General features: G+C 46.3%; 1 protein-coding gene and 1 non-coding gene across 6 annotated transcripts in view; both read right to left on the reverse strand.

The window, feature by feature from the left end:
• Nucleotides 1-26,987, reverse strand: part of LOC105463225 (GSG1 like) — a 272,751-nt gene that overhangs the window by 190,727 nt on the left and 55,037 nt on the right. The gene's annotated exons all lie outside the window — the stretch shown is intronic.
• On the reverse strand, nt 15,993-16,095 carry LOC112423394 (U6 spliceosomal RNA). The gene has a single exon (XR_003013868.2). It is a non-coding gene; the product is annotated as a U6 spliceosomal RNA (small nuclear RNA).

Below are 26,987 nucleotides of genomic sequence, written 5' to 3' on the forward strand. Positions count from 1 at the left end.
TAATCTGCACGACAGCCTTGAAGGCAGCTCCTATGACCACGCCCATTTTAGATAAAGAAACTGAGCCTGGCTGGGCATGGTGGCTCATGCCTGTGATCCCAGCACTCTAGGAGGCTGAAGCGAGCGGATCGCTTGAGCCCAGGAGTTCGAGACCAGCCTGGCCAACATGGTAAAACCCTGACTCTACTAAAAATACAAAATTAGCCAGGCATGATGGCAAGTGCCTGTAATTCCAGCTACTCAAGAGTCTGAGGCAGACAAATCGCTTAAACCTGGGAGGCAGAGGTTGCAGTGAGCCAAGATCATGCCACTGCACTCCAGCCTAGGCAGTAGAGTGAGAGGTCGTCTCAAAAAACAAAAAACAAAAAAGAAACAAAGAAAGAAAAAGAAAAAAAGAAACTGAGGCAGAGAGAGATTTGAGTGAATCACTTGTCTACCATTACACAGCTAGTGGTGGAGCCACGATTCCAATCAAGACAGCTTGGCCCAGAGCCTTTGATTTGGTCATTCCTCTGTACTATATCTTAGCAGAGCAGGCAGGTCCTAGTAAAATTCATTCCTCTTAAGAGAAGTCCCACACTCCCTCCAGAGACCCCATACATGGCAGGAGAACCTAGCAGCCTTCCAGACATGCCCAGCGAAGCAGACTCAAATCTGCCTGGTCCAAAGTTTGACCCTGGTTCTGAGACCCAGATTCCACAAGCAGGGAAGCTTTTTGGCAGGTGCATGGTTAATATTCTCTATAGTTGGGTGCTTTCAACTTGCTGGGCGGGTAGAGAATCAGTCCTGGTCCCCAGCAAATGCAGCCAATGGGGAATGATTCTAACTGTTTGGCAAGGGTGAGAGTTCATACACCTTTGCTGGCCAGATTCAAGGAATTCAGCTGGGGGGAAAAAATGCCAACAGATCTTGTGTGAAGCTTCTCCTCTCACTATCTGGGCAGGCGGCAGAGCCTTGGCAAGCACTTCCTTGGATTCTCCGGAGGCCTCTGCCAGTTCAACTGACGGGGCAGCAGATGGCACACACTTCTCTGCTGATGATATTTTGATTTATTTATCTCTTACAGATGGTACCATGCCTTGATTTCTGGCAGGAGTCCAAAATGCAGGTCAACTTTCTGGGGATAATCGTTTCTACAAGTGGATGAAATACTGAAGACTAAATCCCCGCCTGGCATCATGACTGCAGCACCGTGGCCTCCAGACATACGTTGCTTGGGCATTTGGGAATTTTTGAATAATCCAGAGAAGAATTTTGTTCTCAAGCATGTTACAGCTGAAGAAGCTAAATGCTATTCTAAAATTAGAATTATAGTGATTAAATGTAAGAGATTTAAACTTAGGGAGTCCTGAATTCAAGTCCCAGCTCTGCCACGTACAAGCTCTGTGACCCAGGGGTCAGACTCTCTGGGTCTTAGTTTCCACATCTGTAAAATGGTTATAATTGTCACCTCTACCACATAAGGTATGGTAGAAACAGCTAGCTATCCACCAAAAGAAGTGATCTTCTGTAGTATGGAGTTACTGCTAAGAAGTAGCTGCCCTGGCCAGGCACCATGGCTCATGCCTGTAATTCCAGCACGTTGGGAGGCTGAGGAGGGAGGATCACTTGAGGCCAGGAATTTGAGACCAGTCTGGGCAACACAACAAGACCTTGTCTCTATAAAAAATTGAAAATGAGCTGATGTGGTGACACACACCTGTAGCTCTAGCAATTCAAAAGGCTGTGGTGGGAGGATTACTTGAGCCCAGGAGTTCAAGGCTGCAGTGAGCTATGATTGGGCCATTGCACTCAGCCCAGCCAGGCACAATATTTCCCAGCATCCCCTGCATCCCAGTGGGGTCATGTGAGCTGTGAATCACGTGACTATTCCTGCCAATACGATGTGTGTGTGTGCGTGAAGTGAGGCACTTCCTAGGGAGGGTTCTTATGAAATGGGTGTACCCTCTCTTTCCTCTTCCACCTAAATGCAAAGGGCTCTAAGCCTGCATGAAATGGAACAATTTGGAAGTTGCTTTGTCCCCTGGGTTAGTCTATTTTGTGTTGCTATAAAGGAATACCTGAGACTGGGTAATTTATAGAGAGTGAAGTTTATTTGGCTCATGGCTCTGCAGGCTGTATAGGCATGGTATCAGCATCTGCTCTGCTTCTGGTGAGGCCTCAGGAAGCTTTTACTCATGTTGGAAGGTGAGAGCAGGAGCAAGAGAGAGGAGGGGTAGCTGGAGACAAATGAGGTAATACATGTGAGGCATGTGGTGCAGGACAAGGACTCAGTTTCAGGGAAGTTTGATAAATAAAAGAATTGTGATTTTTTTGTAATGTCATCCCATATGTTTGGTTTGATTTAAAGCAAGGCAAATATTTTTCCCCTTACCTCAGTCTTATTTTTGCCCTTTTTCTAAATATAGAGATGGGGTCTCACTATGTTGCCCAGGATGGTCTCAAACTCCTAGGCTCAAGTAATCCTCCCTCCTCAGTTGTCCTATCTCATTCTCCAAGAGCATGCTTTGAAAGAGAAATCAAATGCGGAGCAGGGATATTGGGGAGTTTTTTTGGAGGCATACTATGGCTGACACTGTGAGATTGTGGCCCATGATTATCTGCATCTCAGCTTGCAGGAAAACAGCCTGTAGAATGGCAAGAGTGATGCCATCTTGAAGTGAAATTGTCATGAAAAACAATGTTTGACTCCTGCAGCAAGGTCTTTAAACAATGCCTGTGGCATAAATAACCCCTCATAGAGAAACAATGTCCATAGCATAGATAACCCCTCGTCAAGATGCTTATCCAACATCCTCGGTGGTCATGAGTTTTGCAAGGAAGTCTGAGATGTGACCAGCTATGCATGTTTTTTATCCTAAAAGTTTGCTAGAGAAAGGATATTTTTTGGAGGTCGGTGCAGGAATCCACTGTTGCATGGCCGCAAGACACCACTTCTGTTCATAAACCCCTATTAATGTTTCTCTCTGAGAAACCGGATTTGTCAGCCTTTTTTTTTTTGGCCTCTCAGCTCCCTCGGCCCTTGGAGGTGGGTTTGCATAGGCCTGCTCACTGCAGAACGTGTAGCAATCCAGCCAGGAGCTGAGAGACCAAGAAATGGGCAGAGGGAATGAAGCATCTATGGGGGACATCCCAGGGTAGCCAGCCACTTCTATGTGGAGTGGTGTGGCTCATCTTTTGGACGCTTTTGGACCATGGCATGAGTACGAGGATGCCCCAAAAATGCCAGGATTGCTGCTTCTGTGGGCTGCCCATTGGGTGACGAAAGCCCAGCTAGCAACAGAAGCAAAAGTAAAATGGCTTGAGGAGGAATTATAATTAGAAAGATTTTTTTTTTAGAGCTCTACAATCAGAAGTCAGCTTAATTAAAAGCTAATATTCAGGTTATAATTTTTTTCTAATATTTAACTCTGTAAGTATTAGGCCCCGGAAACTGCAAATCCTTCATTGGTCTTATCGTTAATAGGCTCCCCGCTGAGCCCAGTGGTCCAGTTGGAAGATGGAGACTAAATCAGAAGCTAACCATCTAAAATGAAATTGGTCTCAGTTCAGACGCGGTGGCTCACTCCTGTAATCCCAGCAGTTTGGGAGGCCGAGGCAGGCAGATCACCTGAGGTCAGGAGTTTGAGACCAGCCTGGCCAACATGGTGGAACCCCATCTCTACTAAAAATAGAAAAATTAGCGGGGCGTGGTGGCACGTGCCTATAATCCCAGCTACTCGAGAGGCTGAGGCAGAAGGATCGCTTGAACCCAGGAAGAGAAGGTTGTGGTGAGCCGAGATTGTGCCACTGCACTCCAGCCTGAGAGACAGAGCGAAATGACGTCTCCAAAAAATACATAAATAAATAAATGAAATTGGTCCCCTTATAAAGTTCTGCAGTGGATCCCTATGATTGTGTGTTACTTTGGCATCCATTTTTGATCTTTTTCTAACACATTGAAACCCCTTAAAAAAAAAAAAGAAGAAGAAGTTTAAATTCACACTCCATGTTTTGAGATGTAAAATAGCTGCCTTGTTTTCAGTAAAACTCAGTAAGAATTTTGGCCATGTGGGACAAACTTTAATTGTTCCATTTACAAAGTTTGAATCCAACTGTCCTTTTATTTTATTTTATTTTATTTTATTTTACTGAAACCAAGTCTTGCTCTGTCACCCAGGCTAGAGTGCAATGGCACAATCTCGGCTCACTGCAACCTCCACCTCCTGGGTTCAAGCGATTCTTGTGCCTCAGCCTCCCAAGTAGCTGGGATTACAGGCATCTGCCACCATGCCCAGCTAATTTTTGTATTTTTAGTAGACACGGGGTTTCACCATGTTGGCCAGACTGGTCTCGAACTCCTGACCTCAAATGATCCTCCCTCTTCACCTTCCCAAACTGCTGGGATTATAGACATAAGCCACCATGCCTGGCTCCAACTGTCCATTTAAACTAGTGAGTTGTGACCAGGTGAAGTGGTTCATGCCTGTAATCCCAGCACTTTGGCAGGCGAAGGCAAGAGGATAGCTTGAGCCTAGGAGTTCAAGCCCAGCCTGGGCAACCTAGTGAGACCCCTTCTCTATATTTAAAAAATAAAATAAAAGTAAACTAGTGAATTTTACCAGTTTCATGGCTAAAATTTGTATATCAAAGCCATGAAATATTTGCCTGCCTGTATTTTATGTATATCTGTGATAGGTCTGTTTGTATATTGTCTACATGGTACCAAATGGACTTAGAAATAAGTGAGTGGTCATAAGTTACTAAGCCCAAATATTTTTCAAGTTCACATGACTTTAGCAATCCTTCATAAATAAAGTTAGTGGCCAGGCACAAGTGGCTCACACCTGTAATCCCAGCACTTTGGGAGGCCGAGGCAGGTGGATCACCTGAGGTCAAGAGTTCGAGACCAGCCTGGTCAACATGGTGAAACCCCATCTCTACTAAAATTACAAAAATTAGCCAGGCATGGTGGCAGGTGCCTGTAATCCCAGCTACTCAGGAGGCTGAGGCAGGAGAATCGTTTGAACCAGGGAGGCAGAGGTTGCAGTGAGCCGAGATTGCGCCACTGCACTCCAGCCTGGGCGACAAGAGTGAACTCTATCTCAAAAAAAAAAGTTTTTAAATTGTTCATAAAATAAAATAGAAATGTCTTCAGAATTATCAGTATTAAATATAATGCAGATATTTTTGCCTGGGTCTATAGTTAGATGGGTTTAGGCTATCTCTGTTGGATGTTTTAAGGCCATAAAACTGTTGCTTCTGTCTGTGAATTTAAGTCTTGGAGCCATTCGATTCTAGACTCTAAGCAAATGGCCATGGTGAGGCTAGGGGACAGGTGTGGAGATCTCCCTGCCCCCGCTGTGCCCCCAGCTGTGCTGGGAAGGGTCAGACGTTAACTTCACGGCTCTGTCCTCTGCCTTGAGCTTTATAGTTGGTGTGTAAACTCAGGACCCAGACAAGCCCTGCCTTTCATAGCCATCCCTGGGTGCCGTGTGGGTACTTGGGACCCAGAATGACTGGGGAAGACATTAGAAAGGATGCCCGTGGGCCAGGCGTGGTGGCTCACGCCTGTAATCCCAGCACTTTGGGAGGCCGAAGTGGGCGGATCATGAGGTCAGGCGATCGAGACCATCTTGGCCAACATGGTGAAACCCCATCTCTACTAAAATACAAAAAACTAGCCAAGCATGGTGGCGCACACCTGTAGTCCCAGCTACTAGGGAGGCTGAGGCAGGGGAATCACTTGAACCCGGGAGGCAGAGGTTGCAGTGAGCTGAGATCACACCACTGCACTCCAGTCTGGCAACAGAGCAAGACTCCGTCTCAAAAAAAAAAAAAAAACAAACAAACAAAAAAACAAAAAACAGAAAAGATAATTGTGTCATAGTTTCATATTCCTTTCAGTAATTTCAAATCTTAAAGTCATGTCACGTTAAATGAAGTAACAGACCATTGTAAAATGTCTGAGTCATTTCTAGGTAAAATACTGGAATATTAACTTTTAAAAATACAAGTTTAAGTTTGTATACTTTAAATATATCTGTTAATAAACAAAAAATTAATGAAGCATCTTTCTGAAAAATTATGAAATGGTTTTCATCCACAAATACTGATATAAGACAGCACAAAATTACTTACTTCCTGGGTTTTTCACTGGAAATTAAGGTCACTAGGAGTTAAAATTATAGTAATTTAAACTACTAGGTACAAGAGAAACAATTCTATATACAGAGTGTATAAAGAAAGCAAAATGTATTTTACGTGAAGAAATGTTATTAAAAAGACATGAGGATGTAGTTTTTGCTGCAGGAAAAGTAATTTTTTTCTAGTTTAGAGGTTATTTAAAGGTTGTTTCAAAATGAAGGAGAAATGTATAGATAAAAGTAAATGAATTTAAAAGTTGAGGTAAGAAAAAAGTAGAAAAAAATCTTATAAGCAGTTACAAAGGATTTGTGGGAATCTTATCTGTGTGGTTCAAAGCTGACTGAAATTGGATGGATTTGTTTATAAGGTTTTATTAAAATTAGCTTTTGTATTGATAATACACTAACATAAAAGTAAATTTTCATTTTCTCCTTTAAACAATAATTTATGTCATATTAATAGGAGATAAATTTTTTCATTTACCTTTTCAGTCAACTGCAATTAAAAAAAAAAAAAAAAAAAAGGAGAGGGCTGGGCCTGGTGGTTCACGTCTCTAATCCCAGCACTTTGGGAGGCTGAGGTGGGCAGATCACGATGTCAGGAGATTGAGACCATCCTGGCTAACATGGTGAAACCCCATCTCTACTGAAAATACAAAAGTTAGCCAGCCATGATGGTGCATGCCTGTAGTCCCAGCTACTCGGGAGGCTGAGGCAGGAGAATTGCTTGAACCTGGGAGGCAGATGTTGCAGTGAGCCGAGATTGTGCCGCTGTGCTCCAGCCGAGGCGACAGAGCAAGACTCTGTCTAAAAAAAAAAAAAAAAAAAAAAAGACAGAAAAAGGAGAGGAGAGACAGTTTCATGCTGTCTTTATTAGGGCTTTGGATTATTTGGAAAACTCAGTCTCCTCTCTATCAAAGAGTAAAGGTTTTTGCTTTTTGCCATCTTTGAGTTATTACTTTGGCTAAATGACTATTATTTTGCAGTCACCTGGGATCCTATTTTGATAAAGTGTTTTAAAGCTTTCTTACTTTGATATCAAGTGTTTTAAACCTTTGATACTTGACATACTTCGCAAAAGCAACTTTCAGATTCTAAACTTAAGTCTTCTTAACCCAAACTAACTTAGACATAACAAATAGGGTCCCTGAAAGGCCAAGAGAGGTATATTAGGCTTATTTGTTACGTTAAAATTATATGGGCCAGGGGCGGTGGCTCACACCGGTAATCCCAGCACTTTGGGAGTCCAAGGCAGGTGGATCACCTGAGGTCAGGAGTTCAAGACCAGCCTGCCCAACATGGTGAAACCTCGTCTCTGCTAAAAATACAAAAATTAGCCAGGCATAGTGGCAAATGCCTGTAGTCCCAGCTACTTGGGAGGTTGAGGCACGAGAATCGCTTGAACCCAGGATGCAGAAGTTGCAGTGTGCCGAGATCACACCACTGCACTCCAGGGGGCAACAGAATAAGACTCAGTCTAAAACAAAACAAGTATATGGGAAACATTGTCAAATAAGAAAGGGTGCTTAACTTTTTTGAGTTGTATTTGTATAAATGTGTTATTAATATGTGTCCCAAAATTGTAGGAAATTCCTAAAGGTCTAATATGTCTTAGTATATGCAGTTAATTGCTTTATTCTGATTCTTTTTCCTAAAAACTTTTTGCAAATGCTAAAGTGCTGTGTCTTCGAGGAAATTCACGGAAAGGACCCTGACAAGTCATCTTGAATAACAGGTTTCTGATAACGTTGGAGATGATACCATTAGGCTAGTAGAAACTTACAGAGCTCTTAATTAGCTGATGTGTTTATGAGAACTGCTAACCCAACATCAAGCAAAACAAGAATTACTCACAGGGGGCCTGAACCAATAAAGGACTGAAATCATTTTTGTGACCTTTTGTTTGAACCATTGCTGTTTCTTTTTATGTTTTCTTTTTCAGAGTCAAATTTTTTTTTCTTTCTTTTGAGCTATTTATAGCTACAGCAATTGGGCAGAGTATACACTTGTGAGCAAAACTGAGACATTTACATTTCCCTCTGTCTAAGTTCTCCATAATTTGGAAACTTTTCATGAATATTCTTATTTTATTACAATATAGGTATGAACATGCATTCACTAAGAATATGTTTTCTTTTGCCACTGGACACATTGGAGATACTTGTTATTATGCCAAGGTTTTGACTAGAATGGTGTATTTTTAGATATGACCATCCTGCTTTGAGGAATTGAGGTTGACTTAATAGAGCCAATAAAAGGTGCCTCGGAAAGACTGACCTAGTTCCTTGTCTTATGGTTCTCTTGCAAGATTCCTGACCTGTGATAAATAAAGAATGTCACTTTCTAGCAGGTCCAAGAACCTCAAGATATTTTGGGACCTCAAGAAGAAAAGAATTCACCCAATTCATACAGGCAGTTCAGGCACATTTTGATGGTGAATCCATGACTTGGCTTCCGAAATCCAGACCTTCAAAAGTCTAATTCAAAATACCTTATGTTCCAGCAAAGCCAACCTAAAAAGAGTCTATGTGGTCAATCGCTAGTCTTGTTCCACCTTATGCAAATAATCGGGCCAACTGTAGTAAGGCTAAAACCTATTTTTCAAATCAACTAGGTCTTACTATGATTTTTCTTTGGTAGAAAAGGGGAATTGGAGACAGAAAAACTATCTTTCAGAAGAAAACTATAACACACCTGTTATTAGATTCCAGCCTTGACCATTGTTTCTGAGTTTTTATTATTTGCCTACAATTTGGACTGAATCCTGAATTATTTCCTGGCTACAAGTCTCTAAAGAAGAACTGGGTTTTAATTTTCTTCGTGATGTTTTTAGTTTGCTCCCTGATGGAATAGGTTCTGTTTTTTGGTTTTTGGTTTTTTTTTCTGGCATACAAATTCTCTTTTTGATTGTAGTATTTGTGTGCATTATATTCCTTTTTTTTTTCCTTTTTTTTTTTTTTTTTTTTTTTTGAGATGGAGTCTCTCTGTTGCCCAGGCTGGAGTGCAACGGTGCAATCTTGGCTCACTGCAACCTTTGCCCCCCGGTTCAAGCGATTCTCCTGCCTCAGCCTCCTGAGTAGCTGGGATTACAGGCATGCACCACCATGTCTGGCTAACTTTTGTATTTTTAGTAGAGACGAGGTTTCACCATGTTGGTCAGGCTGGTCTCGAACTCCTGACCTCAGGTGATCCACCCACCTCAGCCTCCCAAAATGCTGGAATTATAGGCATAAGCCACTGTGCCTGGCCTATATTTCTACTATTCAAATTATTAATGCTATGTATCTCTCATTGTTTTACTTGTTCTGAGAAAACCAAAATCATGGTATTCCAAAGACTAGAGATTATTCAACAAAGGCTGCAAATCTCCCTGATTTGGAATCCCACTGGGCCCAATCTATTTCCCATTGCCAATGCACTGCTGATAAAGCTGTACCACACCAAGCGTCCTCCCTCTAGACCCAGGGACTATCCCAGGAGAGGTGGGTGAGTGAGATTGTAAGGGCAGGTTTCCAGGGGTGGAGCGTAAGAAGACAGCCTGTTGCATGGCAAGAGTGACGCCATCTTGAAGCAAAACCCCCATGATGACTGATGTTTGACTCCTGCAGCAAGGTCTTTAAGCAATGCCTGTGGCACAGATGACCCCTCATCAAGATGCTTATCTAACTTCCCTAGTGCTCATGAGTTTTGCAAGAAAGCCTGAGGTGTGATGAGCTATACATGTTTTACTCTAAAGGCTTGCTAGATAAAGGATATTTCCAGTTGGGCCCGGTGGCTCACGCCTGTAATCCCAGCACTTTGGGAGGCCGAAGCAGGTGGATCACCTGAGGACAGTTTGAGACCACCTTGGCCAGCATAGTGAAACCTCATCTCTACTAAAAATACAAAAACTAGCCAGGTGTGGTGGCATGTGTCTGTAATCCCAGTTACTCGGGAGGCTGAGGCAGGAGAATCATTTGAACCTGGGAAGCCGAGGTTGCAGTGAGCTGAGATTATGCCACTGTACTCCAGCCTGGGCAACAAGAGTGAAACTCCATCTCAAAAAAAAAAAAAAAAGGGATATTTTTTGGAGGGTGGGTGTGGGGAGCCACTGTCTCTCAGCCACCAGATATATTACTTCTGTTAGTAAGTTCCTATTAATTTTTTTTTTTTTCTGAGAAGCCAAATTTGTGAGCCTCATTCTTTGGCCTCTCGGCTCCCTCAGCCTTTGGGGATAGATTTGCATAGACCTGCTCATTGCAGAACGCAGTTCTTCTTCTGTCTTCCCTTGACATACAATTATCCACCTCTGCTAGAGATGGAAGCAGGAATTTAGGGATTACGGAGTCCACCGCCCTCAGTTCCCAGACACGGAAACCACGGCCCAGGGAGGGCCTTGGGTGACTTGAGATCTCATCATGAGTCAGATATTAAGCTGAAGTTGGGACCCACATCCTCCACCTTATAATCTAGAAGATATGAGAGAATGAGGTCCCCACAGTCTCTGCCTACAGAAAATAATAACAGCTAATGTTTATTGAGAACTTACTATGTACCAGGTGCTATTGAAATGTCCATATGTCTAATTCTCATAATAACTACATGAAAGAGGTACTATTATTATGCCCACTTTTGAATGGAGAAACAGAAGTACGGTGAGGTTTAGTACCTGAGTCGGGATTCCGGCCCAAGCACTCTAACTCCAGAGTTTCCACTTGTTTTTTGTTGTTGTTGTTGAGACAGAGTCTTGCTCTGTCACCCAGGCTGGAGTGCAGTGGCACAATGGTGGCTCACTGCAACCTCCACCTCCCGGGCTCAAGCGATTCTCATGCCTCAGCCTCCCAAGTAGCTGGGACTACAGGCATGCGCCACCATGCCCAGCTAATTTTTTGTACTTTTAGTAGAGACAGGGTTTCACCATGTTGCCCAGGCTGGCCTCGAACTCCTGAGCTCTGGTAAACTGCCAACCTCAGCCTCCCAAAGTGCTGGGATTACAGGCGAAAGCCACCGCACCTGGCCCAGAGTCCCCACTTTCAATCATATTTGGAGGAATGGAACTTGTAGGAAGGATTTTGTCTATTCTGCTGCACTCCAGACAGTAGAACCAGGCTCAACAGGCCCAAGGAGAGGGATTCTGCCCAATATAATAAAATAATGGCCCAGCCTCGAAAAAAGCCCCTATGCAATAGCATGAAACTTTCCGATGGTGTGAGAGAGGAGAAAGGAAGAAGCTGGTCAGGCAGGCCCAGTTAGGGTGGGTCCTTAGTTGAATTCTTTCAAGCAAAAGAACAGCCTGCAGGCACAGATAAGGAAACTTGCACATGGCGACTTGCCTAAGACATCCCCACAGCCACACAGATAAGAAAAGCTACACAGACGACTTGCCCAGACATGTCCGCAGTGGAAAATTCTGTCCCCTGACACATGTGCAGAAAGGGGAACAAAGCAATACGCGGTAACTCAAGCTAAGGGTTCACATGTGCACTAGGAGGACAGGGTGGAGCTACCAGAAATTCATGCCTTATGCAAATGAGACACCCAGGCCTCATCCATTTCTTATAAAAGCCTTCGCATTCGGCTGTATAAACAGCAACCCTCTTCCAGGCCCCCTCTCTGCACAGGAGAGCTTTCTTCTTTTGCTTGTTAAACTTTTGCCCCAACCTCATCCTTTGTGTCCATGATCCTTACTTTTCTTAGTCGTGAGACAAAAAACTCCAGGTGATACCTCATGAGAGACTGCTACAACCACTATTTTGTGGTGCATTGGCAAGACTGTAACATAAGGATAGGAGAAAGGCTTGAACCACCGAGGGGAGATGTTGCCAAGATATTCAAGCAGCTGATGGAGGATGGGGCTGGGCCAGTGTTTCTCAGGTTCCTCGGAGGGTTCAGAATGGTGGGGGGATGTGGTGTTAAACTACACTAAGTTGTGTCATAGGGAACAATTCTCCCTCTAATTCCTTTCCAACCCTTCAGATGACTTCCAAAAGAAAACATCAGTTTTGTGCAAGCCTGTCTTTAACATTGCTCTAACTCTTGCTGATAATACTTCCTAATACTTCCTGTTTCAAAAAGAAAAAAGCTCACGATATCCAGCTAGAGTTTGATGGCATTATTTTTCTTTTATGCTCACATGTGCACACATGCACACACACACATGCACATATATATTTCTTCTATTTTGGAGAGTTTCACTGGCTTTCCACTCCCAGTTTTGACCTAAAGTTCCCCTTTTACATTCATTTTTGTAAGAAGACTGTGAGCCAATAAAAAAAAAATCATAGTGGGAGATGAATATGTGGCTAGAAATAAATTAACAAAGGTGATATGAAAATAGTCAAAGTCTGGAAACACCGAGATAAAAGAATTATCTGCTTCTAGGCCCACTCCAGTCTCAGAGGTCACAGGGCCACCACATTGCACATAATGGAGCGCCACTCACGTTGTGGTTTATAGCAACAACATTCCCTGAATCGTGCAGTGCACAGCCTGTGCAGCTGTACACAGCTGCCATGGATATTTTTAGAGTTACAAATATCCCAAACATATGAGGGAAGAGAGATAATCTTCTGGCTGGCTGCCCTGAAATTGGCAGCCAAAGTTTCTCACTCCAAATTATGTTATTTTCTGTTCATGATCCGCCTACAGCATCCCCAAGCTCAGGGGCCCACCAGGCATCCTAGGCAGCACTGGGTCTCAACCCAACCTCGAGAAGAACAGGAGAAACAGGCCCAGGGCTCTCCTCGGGGGAGACTCATGAACATCATCCCAGCAAGGCTGCAAAAAGATGAACTGCACGTTCAAGTGTAAAGGCAGCAGGCAGACATTCTCGGACATGAACGCCCTCGGAGAACATGGTATCCATGAGCCATTCTCGAAAAAACTAGCTGACATTGAAATACAGTTCACCAAGGAAGAATCAAAATAAGCCCAAGAATGGAGAAGTCATAATAAAACCCCACGGTGGGTGAAGAATCTATGTAAATACGTAACCAAATGAAACAATTGGAGATATTGTAGTTGGAACACCTCGATGCTGTACAAATCATATAAGCACCAAAAATCAGGAAGTCAGAGGCAGGAAGAACTGTAGTCACCACGTATTAGAAGAAATCTACCAGAAAGACCTTGCTTAAAGACTGCAGGGACACACTTCTATCCCCCTCCCCTGCAAAACCACGAAGTTAATTATCTCCCCCAAGGTTAAAAGGGCCAGGCAGAAGAGAATGGAGAGTGGAATTCAGGTCTGCCACGTGAACACAAAGTGGGCCTCACTTGTCGTGAGGGACACCAGTCCCAGTGGCTCTTGAACTCCTGGCCTCAAGCAGTTCTCCTACCTCAGCCCTCCCAAGTAGCTAGGATTACAGGCGTGCACCACCGCACCTGGCTCCAGTAGGCTCTCAAACCCAGGGCCATTGACGAAGGACCTCTCATGTCTTAAAAAGTTCCTGTACTGATTAAAACACACACACACACAGAGCCAGGCACAGTGGCTCACACCTGTAATCCTAGCACTGTGGGAGGCCAAGGTGGGAGGATTGCTTGAGCCCAGGAGTTTGAGACCAGCGTGCGTCGGCAACATAGTGAGACTCCATATCTAAAAAAAGAAAAAACAACTTTTTTTAAAGTAAAAACACACACAAGAAAATCAACCTACACTCACCCATACACCCAGTCCTAAACAGCACCGTTTCTCTCTCTCTCTGTCACTCACACTCATTTCTCTCTAGGTCCATTGCCTCAGCCTCTCCTCTGGCCTCCTGGCCTCCATACCATCAGCCACAGGAATACTTGTAGAACCCATATCTGAATTCTGCTCAGAAACCTCAATTGCCTTTAGCTCTCACCAGAATTGTGCCCTCAGACATTTATGAAAAATTTGGACTCCTAAAAATGCATATTCTCTGTGACCCAATAATTCCATTTCTTGGAACTCATCTTACACGTGTGCAAAATTACACAAGGTCAAGATCATTCATTGCAACCTTATTTTAATAGGAAAGGACTGGAAATAACCTAAATTTCCATTAATTAAATAAGAAACATACATTCAACTTATGGAAGGATCATAACCATTAAAATGAACAAGGCTACTCTCTCTCTCAGAATATAATTATTAATTAGTATTCACACAGAATATTAATAGTATATGGAAAAGTGGGGACCTCACTGAAGTTTCAGACCCACTGGTCAACCAGAATGAGTCTACACATCTCTGCCTGGCCCTTTTGTCTAGTGTGGTCTCTTGATATTCTCCATCAGATGCTCTATTCATTTTCCATTGCTGCTGTAACAAATTAACGCAAACAAAACATAATGGCTAAAACAATACAAAATTTCTATCTTATAAATCTTTTTCCTTTTTCCTTTTCTTTTTTATTTTTTAGACAGTGTCTCACTGTGCAGTGGCTCGATCTTGGCTCACTGCAGCCTCTGCCTCCCAGGCTTAATTGATTCTCCTGCCTCAACCTCCTGATTAGCTGGGATTACAGGCATGTGCCACCATGCCCGGCTGATTTTTGTATTTTTTAGTACAGACGGGCTTCACCATGTTGACCAGGCTGGTCTCAAACTCCTGACTTCAGGTGATCCACCCACCTCGGCCTCCCAAAGTGCTGGGATTCCAGGTGTGAGCCACCACGCCTGGCCTTGTCTTGTAATTCTATAGGTCAGGAGTCCACCATGATTCTCACTAGGCTAAAATCAAGGTGTAGGCCCAGCCACATCCCCGAGAGGAGGCTCCAGGGAAGACAGCATGTCCTTGCCTCTTCTACCTTCTCCTGGATGCCCACATGCCTTGATTCGTGGTTCCCTATGTTCGAAACCAGCCATGTCAAATCTCCCTTCTTTCATAGACACACCTCTCCCTCTGCCTACAGCTGGGAAGTGTTCTCCCCTCCCCCCTTTTTTTTTTTTTGAGACAGAGTCTCGCTCTGTCGCTCAGACTGGAGTGCAGTGGTGCAATCTCAGCTCACTGCAACCTCTGCCCCCTGGGTTCAAGCAATTCTCCTGTCTCAGTCTTCCAAGTAGCTGGGATTACAGGCACCCACTACCATGGTTCTCCACTTTCAAGGACTCACAGAATGAGGTCAGGCCCATTTGGATACTCCAGGATAACCTCCCACCTCAAAATCCTTAATGTAGTAATCACATCTGAGAAAGTCCCTTTGCACCACGTAAACTAACACAGTCACGGGTTGGGTTACAAAGTTTGTGATGTGGACATCTTTGCTTGTTTTCTATTGTTGATTTTATTTATTTTTATTGTTATTATTTATATTTTTTATTTCAATGCTTTAGGGGTACAAGTGGTTTTTGGTTACATGGATGAATTGTGTAGTGGTAAAGCCTCAGATTTCAGTGCCCCCATTACCCAAGCAGTGTCCTTCATACCCAATATGTAGTTTTTCATCCCTCACTTCCTCCCACCCTCCCCACTTCTTTTTTTTTTTTTTTTTTTTTTTTTTTTTTTTGTGAGATAGAGTCTCACTCTGCTGCCCAGGCTGGAGTGCAGTGGCGCAATCTTGGCTCACTGTAACCTCCACCTCCCAGCTTCAAGCAATTCTCCTGACTCGGCCTCCCAAGTAGCTGAGATTACAGGCATGCGCCACTCTTGACTTTTTGTATTTTTAGTAGAGATGGGGTTTCACCATGTTAGCCTGGCTGGTTTTGAACTCCTGACCTCAAGTTATCCACCCACCGCGGCCTCCCAAAGTGCTGGGATTATAGGTGTGAGCCATCGTGCCTGGCCCCTCCCCACTTCTGAGTCTCCCATGTCCACGTACCACTCTACGTGCCTTTGCATACCTATAACTTAGCTCCCATTTATAAGTAAGAACATACAGAGTCTGGTTTTCTATTCCGGAGTTACTTCACTTAGAATAATGGAAAAATATGGAATGCTTCATGAATTTGTGTGTTATCCTTGCGCAGAGGCCATGCTCTCTCTGTATCACTCCAATTTTAGTGTATGTGCTGCCAGAGCAAGCACTGATGTGGACATCTTTGGAGTGTACGACACTATTCCACCTAGCACAGATACCCTATATCCCCAGCTACCAAAGCATTTGCCACATCTCATCAAACACAAGACCTCACCAGGCCCGGTAGCTCCTACCTGTAATCCCAGCATTTTGGGAGGTCAAGGCAGGAGGATTGCTTGATGCCAGGAGCTCAAGGTCAGCCTGGGCAACAGAGTAAGATCTCATCTCTACAAAAATTAAAAAATTAGCTGGGCATGGTGGCATGAACCTGTAGTCCCAGCTACTCGGGAGGCTGAGGCAGGAGGATCATTTGAGCCCAGTTCAAGATTGCAACAAGCTGTGATCGTGCCACTGCCCTACAGCCTGAGCAACAGAGTGAAACCTTGTTTCAAAAAAATAAATCAATAAATAATTTTTTTTAAAAACCCCAAGACTATGGACCAGTGCCTCCACCTGAAATGCTTTCTCATCTGCCCAAATGCTACTCAGACATTCAAGGCTGAACTCAAAAGCCCCTTCCTCCGTGAAGCCCTCTCTAATTTCCCCCAAACAGAGTTAATGACACAGTCAGCACTTTCAAAAAGTCCCTCTATATGACACGTGTTACTAGGCATTTGAATTACATGTTTACTTGTACATTTCTCAGTGTCCTGCAAGCAATTTAAGAATGAAAACGGACATATTCAACTACATGTCCCCACCATTCATCACAATGCCTGGAGCATAATAGGGTTTAATATTTAATAATCAATGATTGGGTCAGGCGTGGTGGCTCACACCTGTAATCCTAGCACTTTGGGAGGCCAAGGCGGGCAGATCACTTGAGGGCAGGAATTCAAGACCAGCCTGGCCAACATGGTGAAACCCCATATCTACTAAAAATACAAAAATCAGTTGTGTGTGGTGGTGCATGACTGTAATGCCAGCTACTCAGGAAGCTGAGGCACGAGAATCACTGGAACCTGGAAGGCTTCAAGGGTTGCAGTGAGCTGAGATCGCACCACTGCACTCCAGCCTGGGCAACAGAGCAAGACTCTGTCTCAGAACAAAAATAGCAATAATAATAATAACAATCACTGATGGAATGAATGACCAAATTCTTTCTATTTTACCATGGAGTGCACTATTTCATACATAATCCAAAATATGATTTTATGCATCTGTTGTTATTCCACATGCCTGGCCCATCACGTGAACTCTATAAATATTTGCCGCATAAATAAATTAATACTCATACCTAATATTTATTGAACATTTTCTATATGCCAGGCACTTAGCTAAGTTCTTATAAGCTCTGCCTCCCTAACCTAATTCTTCATGATACCTCTCAAGGGAGTACTACTGTATTCGTCTGGGTAGTTAATACTAGCTGCTGTTACAAACACCTCAAAATCTTAAAGGTTCTTTCTTAGCTGCTTCTCCTGAATGACATATATCCATGCAGTGACTCAGGGATCCAGGCTCCCTCTATGGTGTAGCTGCACCACAGATGAGGGAGAGAAAGTAGAGGGAGGACACACAGTATATTTGCCCACCTCAGTCCATCACTTCCACTCATATCCCTTTGGCCAGACTAGTCACATGGACATTCCAAGTGCAAAGGATGCTGGGAAATGCAGAGGAACTCAAGGCTACTGATAAGCATGGAGTTACAGCTGCAATCATCATCTTCCTCATTGTACAGTGGAAGAAGCAGAGGTTCAGAGGAATGGAGACACTGCCCAAGTCCTTTTACTACTGTGTGTAGGAGACAAGTTCAACCTCAGATCTGTCTGTCTGTATAGACCCAGCCCTTAACCATTACTTGCTCATATCTGACATTCTGTGTGCTCAAAAGTTAGGCCACAGTGGGGCGCAATGGCTCACGCCTATAATTCCAGCACTTTGGGAGGCCAAGGTGGGAGGATCACTTGAGCCCAGGATTCTGAGACCAGCCTGCACAACATAGTGAGACCTCGTCTCTACCAAATAATTCTAAAAATAATAAAAGTAAAAATGAAAAGTCCACCTCAGAGAGTAAAGCCGAGGACCTTGCTGCATGGCGGGAAGGACTCCACCCTGGGATGGGACATTTCCTCTGGACAATCCCCCAGCAGATAATCCACAAAGAGCTAATCGGGAATTGGCTGGGTCTTGCATTTTGCTATTTGCTTAGTCCTGCCAGAATTCGTTTATTCATAAGCGTCTAAACGATGACATGAGGCAGATGTTACGTGCTGATTTTGCCCTCCGGACTGGTGCAAGAGGGGAAACGAAATCTACTCTTTTAAGCGAACACCAGATGAAGCTTGAACAAAACGAATACCTCTTGCCGGACAAGCAGCTCTCTAAGCTTCCCACAGACGCTCTCAGAGTGTCATTTCTGGGGTTTATTTGGCAGTTGTTTACTGTCAGGAAAGAAATATTGCTCCTTCTTGGCTACATCTCTCCTATCCTCCTCCTACAACCATCCCCCAACAGTGTTAGCCATTTGCCCTTGTAGTTTAGAATTGTAATAAAGAATTTCCCCTTGACCCCCTGTTGCTTTGTCCGGAATCAATCCAGAGTCAACGCCCTCTTTCCAAACCCCACCATTCTTCTCGCCTGTTCCTCATCTTCCAGCGTCAGCATTCCACGCTGAGACAATTGCAATTACAAGTCAATTCTCAATTATTCAGGGCTGATTATTCACGGAGTGGATTGCTCAGGCTTTCTGCTTCCCCCTCCCTCTGTGGGCTTTGTTCTACTCATTAGCACCTCCCCCAGCAGACAAGAAAGGAAAAGAAAAGTTTGCTGAACTCCCATCCCTCAAAACCAGTGGCTGGTTAGCCACTTCCGTTTGGCCAGGGAGGCGACTGGGATCCCGGACTTTATCTGTCCATGCTGCCTCTTCCCCAATTCACATAGCTAGTGCAGAATTGCCATCATTTTTCCAGGAAGGGGAGGAGAGGTACAGCCAACGCCAGCCTGGGTCTTTCATCCCCAGGGCTGCTCCCACCAGCCTGTGACGTCTGTGTGCTTGACAACAGCGTGTGCCCACGTGGAAGTGTGTGCGTGAGGGTGCACGAGACACCCGGTGTTGTCAGCTACAGCGTACAGCTTGATGGCAGGGGCTGTCTCTTTACAGCATGAAATATGTCAAGGGACCATTGTGTGATGGCATATCTAATAAATACAATGAATTTTCAAAAACAAATCAGAGAGAGGCAGACGAAAGGCAATTCACTCGCACGTGAAATTGTCTCCTCCACCAGCTTACCCAAAACGGGGCTTGTTTTTAGACCAGAGGCCCTCCCCCAGGTCAAAGCCTCTGATCTTGGGGGATGCGAACCATTGTCCCTTACTGAAGGGCAGCAGGACAAACGAGCTCCCCCTGGAAAGATCATTTTGGGGCCCTCGAGAGGAAGAACAGACACTGGCCCAGTGGACAGAGTATGTATCAGCCCAGAAGGGGGCCCAAGGTTGGCCCAGGCAGAACTGAGTCACCTCTGCTACAATCACCACTTCCTGCAGCCTGGCAGCCTGGTCTCCACCTGCTGCTGGGCAACCTTCAGAACTATCATCTACAAGGGCAGAGCAGCCTATGTATAGGCAAGAGTGGGGTTCCTGTGCGGGGAGAATGAGATAGGTCCTTCAACTCTCTCCCAGCAAACCCGGCCAAACTCCTGGCACTCTAACTCTGGGCCATCTTGCCTCATTTTTGCATTCAATCAACAAATACTCATTAAGCACCTACTACGTGCCAGGCTGTGTTGGAAGCACTGAGGATTCAGTGGTGCGCAAGACGTGATGTTTTCACTCCAGCAGGGAAACAGATGTAAACAAGTCAACAAATAAACAAACAACAGATGGTGGTATGTGCCCTGAATAAAATAAAATGGGATGCTGTGATAGAATAACAGGGTGAGCGAGGCTTCTCTGATGGGCTGATCAGGGCCTTTTCTCCAGGAGAGAACATTCCAGCTCAAACCTGATGAGGACAAGCCGGCCATGTAAAAGATCCAGCGGGTGGCCGGGCACCAGCACTGTGGGAGACCAACGCGGGAGGATCGCTTGAGCCCAGGAGTTCGAGACTAGCCTGGGCAACATGGCAAGATCCCATCTCTACAAAAATTTTAAAAATTAGCCAAGCATGGTGACATATGCCTGTAGTCCCAGCTACTCAAGAGGCTAAGGCAGGGGGATCGCTTGAGCTCAGGAGGTGGGGACTGGAGTGAGCTGTATTTGCAGTGTACCACTGCACTGTAGCCTGTGACAGAGGAAGATCATGTCTCAAAACAAATTAAAAAGAAAAAAAGAGGCCGGGCGCGGTGGCTCAAGCCTGTAATCCCAGCACTTTGGGAGGCCGAGACGGGCGGATCACAAGGTCAGGAGATCGAGACCAGCCTGGCTAATACGGTGAAACCCCGTCTCTACTAAAAAAACACAAAAAACTAGCCGGGTGAGGTGGCGGGCGCCTGTAGTCCCAGCTACTCGGGAGGCTGAGGCAGGAGAATGGCGTAGACCCGGGAGGCGGAGCTTGCAGTGAGCTGAGATGCGGCCACTGCACTCCAGCCTGGGCGACAGAGCGAGACTCTGTCTCAAAAAAAAAAAAAAAAAAAAAAAAAAAAAAAAAAAAAAAAAAAGAAAAAAAGAGGCCGGGTGCAGTGGCTCATGCCTGTAATCCCAGCACTTTGGGAGGCTGAGGCGGGCAGATCACAAGGTCAGGAGATTGAGACCATCCTGGCTAACACGGTGAAACTCCGTCTCTACTAAAAATACCAAAAAAATAAAATAAAATAAAATAATAAAATAAAATAAATATTAGCCGGGAGTGTAGTCCCAGCTACTCAGGAGGCTGAGGCAGGAGAATGGCGTGAACCCGGGAGGCAGAGCTTGCAGTGAGCCGAGATTGCGCCACTGCACTCCAGCCTGGACGACAGAGTGAGATTTCATCTCAAAAAAAAAAAGAAAAAGAAAAAAAGATCCAGGGGGAGAGCATCTCAGGCAAAAGGCACAACAAGTCCAAAGGCCCTGGGGCAGAATGAGCTTGGAGTGCTGGAGAAACAGCAAAGAGGCTGTTGTGAGGGAGTCCTGGGGCAATGGGAGAGGCCGGGGCCGGGTTGCTCAGCCTCGTGCTGGGGCAGCCTTAAGGAGAAATGCTGCCGCTCTGGGAAGCCACTGAGGGCATCAAGCAGACGAGCACTGTGATCTGATTTGCATTCTTAAAAGTGCTATCTGGAGGCTGGGTGGCTGCAAAAGACAGAACCCACTCACAGGAGCTTGAGCACGGATGCTTGTTAACACAGAAGGATACACCGGCATCCCACTGAACCCAGCAGCAGGGACTGCAGGAGAGGGCAGCTATGGGAACTGAGCAACCTCTCTCAGGCTGTCTCAGCCCCTCTCTGCTCCTCTGAACACAGGCCTGCCTCCCTTAAACACTCAACCCATTGTCCCTGTGTCTAGCCCTACAGAAGCCAACCCACCTCCCAGAGTCCTCCAAACTCCCAGGACAGAGGAACCGATTGGCCCAGTTCAGGTCACATGTCCAGCTCTAGTGGCCAATCAGCATGGCCGGGTAGATCATGGCCTTGCAGGAAAACATGGCTGCCAGCATGGCCATGACTGATGTTGGGGAAGCCCCCAGAGGAGAAGGACTGGGCTGGACACGTCTCTCCAAAGTGCCCGTTCCCCAGTGCTTCCCAGAATTCCCTCTGGCAGCCCTCCCTTACTTCCTTCATTCCTGTCTCCATCTCAATCCCCAACCCCAACCCAACCAGGGGCCAGGACCGGCCAGACCACAGGGTTCCTCGGACCTTAGGGAGTGGGGAGTTTCCCATTCAGGGTAACAGGGATCCCAGAAGCAGGGGCAACAAAGGGAAAAGGTCAAACCCAGAAAGATGGCGGCTGGGATCTGGAGGGCAGGAAGACTGCTCTGAAAAGCTTGAAGCCAGAAACCAGGAGCAGAAAAACAGCAGTCAGTGTGGCAGGACGACACGGGCGGCACAGCTGCTGGTGCCCACTGCGAGCGTCACGCACCAGCCAGGCCTAGTGGGGCTGCTGGGCTGACGGCCACTCAGCCCGAGGCGCCTGTGTGCACAGCAGGGTGGAGGGGGCCGGAGAGAGCCCACAGGGTGGTGAGTGGGGGCTGAGCTTGGCTCCTCCTGCAGCTCAGAGGCCTCCGCTCTCAGAGAGGGTAGCTCTCTGCCCACTCTCCTCAGTTCCGGCTGCTCACTTGCCGCCAAGGCCCCAAGAACAGCCGGTGTGGACATCAGTGATGCTGGCATCTGGGCCTTGGTCTATCCGCAGTTTAATTGCAAAGGGGTGTCCTGGGAGGAACAGTGGCTGGAGGGGAATGAGGGAGCGAGAGGGAGGAGGTGAGGGAGTTCCTGTCTCGGTAGGAGCTGAGGGCCAGAAGGAGGGAAGGACGGAAACCCAGAGAGCCAGAAGCAGGGGGAGAGAGAAAGGGAGAGTGAGTGAGGGGAAAAAAAAAAAAAAAAGGAGGCCGGGCAGGTTGGCTTACACTTATAATGCTGGAGCTTTGGGTGGCCAAGGCAGGAGGATTGCTTGAGGTCATGAGTTTGAGACCAGCCAGGGCAACATAATGAGACCCCATCTCTACAAAAAACACAAAAATTTACCAAGCGTGGTGGTGCGTGCCTGTAATCCCAACTACTCAGGAGGCTGAGGCAGGAAGATTGCTTAAACCCAGGAGGCGGAAGCTGCAGTGAGCTATGGTTGTGCCCCTGCACTCCAACCTGAGCAACAGAGCAAGACCCTGTCTCAAAATTAGTAAATAAATAAAAGATAGAGAAAAACAGAACAGAGTAAATCAGACAAAGAGACCAAAATGGAGAGAGATGGAGACAGACATGGCAACAAAAACAGCCAGAGAGCCAAAGACTGAGGACTGCCTGGGCTCGAACCCAGCTGCCACAACTAATGACAAGTTACACTTATTAGTCCGCTAGGACTGCCATAAAAAGCACCACAAATAGGTGGCCTGAACACCAGACAGTTCCTGTCTCACAGCTCTGGAGGGTGGAGGGCCAAAATTAAGAAGTTGGTAGGGCTGATTCCTTCTGAGGGCTGTGGGGGAAGGATCTGTTTCCGGCCTTCTCCTTTTTTTGTGAGACAGAGTTTTGCTCTTGTTGCCCAGGCTGGAGTGCAGTGGCGTGATCTTGGCTCACCGCAACCTCCGCCTCCTGGGTTCAAGTGATTCTCCTGCCTCAGCCTCCCAAGTAGCTGGGATTACAGGCATGCACCACCATGCCCAGCTAAGTTTGTATTTTTAGTAGAGACAGGGGTTTCACCATGGTGGTCAGCCTGGTCTCGAACTCCTGACCTCAAGTGATCTGCCCGCCTCGGCCTCCCAAAGTGCCGGGATTACAGCCGGGCCTGTCTCCCTGACTTGTAGATGCTGCCTTCCCATCCACATGGCATTCTCCCTGTGTAGGTTTGTATTTCTGCATTTCCCCATGTTAGGAGGACATCTGCCATATTGGATTAGGGCTTCCTCAAAAGACTTCATTTCAACTTGATTACATCTATAAAAACCTTCGCTCCAAATGAGATCACATTCTGAGGTACTGGGGGTTAGGAGTTCAACATATGAATGGTATGGGGGGGCATAATTCAACCTGTCACATTCCTTAACCTCTCTATGCCTCAGTTTCCTCTGTGCCTCAGTTTCCTATTCCTAAAATAGGCATAATAATAGTATCTTCCTCAGAGGTGATTCCGAGGATCCAGGCATAGAGCCTGGCAGGTAATAAAAGCTTAATAAGTGTTAATTACATTGTCATTGTTTTGTTACTATTTGGTGCATTTAAGCAGAATAACAGCCCCTAAAACGTCCATGCTTTAATCTTTGGAAGCTGTAAGATGGAAACTGTTACTTTACAAAACAGAAGGGACTTTGCAGGTGGAATTAAGGTTGCAGCCCCTGAAATGGGGAAATGATCCGTTATCCAAGTGGACCCAATGTCATCATGGGCCCATAACAGCAGAGAACCTTCCCCAGCTGCAGGAAGAGAGGGAAAGGCCAGGAGAGAAAAACTCGGCCCGCTGTTGCCGACTCTGAAGATGGAGAAGACGGGGTGGGGGGTCCCTAGCCAAGGAACAGGGTGACCTCTAGAAGCCAAGAACAGCCCTTCGTTTACAGCCAGCAAGAAAGCAGGGACCTCCGTCCTACCATCTGGAGGAACTGAATTCTGCCAACAATCAGAATAAGCAAAAATTGCATTCACCCCTAGAGCCTCCGGAACAAGGCACAGCCTGCCAACACCTTGACTATATTTTATTTATTTATTTATGTATTTATTTCAGACAGAGTCTCGCTCTGTCACCCAGGCTAGAGTGCAGAGGCACGATCTCAGCTCACTGCAACCTCCGCCTCCCGGGTTCAAGAGATTCTTGTGGCTCAGCCTCCCAAGTGACTGTGACTACAGGCATGCATCACCATGCCTGGCTAATTTTTGTATTTTTAGTGGAGATGGGGTTTCACCATGCTGGCCAGACTGGTCTCAAACTCCTTGCCTCAGGTGATCCGCCCACCTTGGCCTCCCAAAGTGCTGGGATTACAGGCGTGAGCCACCACGTCTGCCCCATGTCACCTTGATTTTAGGTGGATGAGACTGTCCTGGGTTCCAGTTGGCAGAACTGTAAGATAATACATGTATGCTGTTTTAAGCCACTAAGTTTGTGGGGTCATTTATTACAGCACCAACAGAAAACTAACACATTCTGAAAATGCCAGGCAAATGGGAGTGGGTGATCTGGTCGACCAAGTCCTCAGGTGGGAGGCCAGGTGGACACCAGTGCACCCTAGGGGCAGCGAGCCACCCTAGCAACCATGGAGAGGCCGGGTCACCTGGAGGACCCCTGGGGAACAGAAGCAGGACCCACACACTGGCCTTTGCAGCTGGCACAGCATCTAAACACAGACAGAAAAGCCAGAGGGTATCTGCGCCCAGTCGGGGAGACACCGAGAGCCCCCAGGGAGATAAGGGAGCCCCAGGCCCCACCCATAGGCCCCTCCACCACTCCAGAGGGGACCCTGACTGTCAGAGACTGAGTAATGCCCCCACCACGAGGTCCACGTCCTAACCCTCGGAATCTGTGATATCTTACTTTACATGGCAAAAGGGACTCTACTGGGTGATGAAGATAAGGATCGAGAGCTGGGGAGATTAGCCGGGATTATCCAGGTGGGTCCAATGTAATCACCAGGGTCCATATAAGAGAGAAGCCAGAGAATAAAAAAAAGACGACACGATACAAAACCAAAGGTTGGAGTGACGGACTTTGAAGATGCAGGAGATACAAGACAAGGAGTATAACTGGCATCAAGAGACTGGAAAAGGCAAGGAAACCTCCTCCCTGAAGCCCCCAGGAGTGCAGCCCTGTGGATGCCTTCATTTTGGACTCCTGTCCTCCAGAACGGTGTGAGAATAAATGTGCATGTGTGTGGTTTGTTTGTTTGCATTTTTGTTTTGAGACAGGGTCTTGCTCTGTCACCCAGGCTGGAGTGCAGCAGTGCCATCACAGGTCACTGCCACCTCAATCTCCGAGGCTCAGGTGATCCTCCCACCTCAATCTCCTGAGTATCTGGGACCACAGGTGTGCACCACCACACCCAGTTAATTTTTTAAAATTATCTGTAGAGATGGGGGTCCCCCTGTGTTGCCCAGGCTGGTCTCAAACTCCTGGGCTCAAGTGATCCACCCGCCTCAGCCTCCCGAAGTGCTGGGATGACAGGTTTGAGCCACCGCGCCCAGCCTAAATTTGTGTTGTTTTAAGTCACTGAGTTTGTGGTAATCTGAGGACCCTGGTGTATGATAGATGCAACTGACAGCAATAACAACTTAAGCATACCCTGTATGGCAGACTTAAGGAATAAGGATTGCCGGAGAAAGGGTGTTACGTGAAAGTGCTATAGAAACTGCACGCATTTTACAAGCCGTTGTTCTTGTCCAGCCCATCGCCACTGGAGCACTCTGTAGGTAAGTTCGCCCAAGTAAACCATATGGCTTTTGTTTGTTTGTTTGTTTGTTTGTTTGTTTTTAGAGATGGAGTCTCTTGTCACCCAGGCTGGAGTGCAGTGGCGTGATCACAGCTCACTGTAACCTCCGCCTCCCAGGTTCAAGCAATTCTCCTGCCTCAGCCTCCCGTGTAGCTGGGACTACAGGCGTGCACCATCACACCCGGCTAATTTTCATATTTTTGGTAGAGATAGGGTTTCACCATGTTGGCCAGGCTGGTCTCGAATTCCTGACCTCAGGTGATCCGCCCGCCTCGGCCTCCCAAAGTGTTGGGATTACAGGCGTGAGCCACCACGCCTGGCAAAACCCTATGTTTAGTTTGCTGGCTCCAGGTCTCTTCCTTGGCCTCTCGAACCTGGTACCATCCCTCCTGAAGTTAAGAGGGGTCCAGCACAACACCTGGCCGAGGCTGCCTCCATCGCTAGCCACTGCTGCCCCTTGTCCAGACCATTGCAGCAGCCTCCTTATGGCCTCCCTGCCTACCATCTCACTCCCTTACATCTATTCCAACCCAGCCACCAGGGAGATCTTCTAGAAAAGTACATCAGATTGCATCACCACCCTCCCTGCCTGCCAAGGACTTCTCATCACACTTAGAATGAAACCCAGGTCCTCACGGTGGCCGGCAGGGCCCTAGCCCAGTGGCTGTCGGCCCTCACTGCATATTTGAGTCACCCGAGGGGCTTTTAGAAAGAAGTAATGTCCAGAATGTGGGGTGCAGTTGTCAGTACTTGTTTGTTTGTTTGTTTTGAGACAGAGTCTCGATTTGTCACCCAGGCTGGAGTACAGTGGCAGGATTTCGGCCCACTACAACCGTTGCCTCCCAGGTTAAAGCGATTCTCCTGCCTTAGCCTCCCGAGTAGCTGGGATTACAGTTACACACCACCATGCCTGGT

This window comes from Macaca nemestrina, chromosome 18 (assembly GCF_043159975.1).
Source record: "Macaca nemestrina isolate mMacNem1 chromosome 18, mMacNem.hap1, whole genome shotgun sequence".
Lineage (NCBI taxonomy): Eukaryota > Metazoa > Chordata > Mammalia > Primates > Cercopithecidae > Macaca > Macaca nemestrina.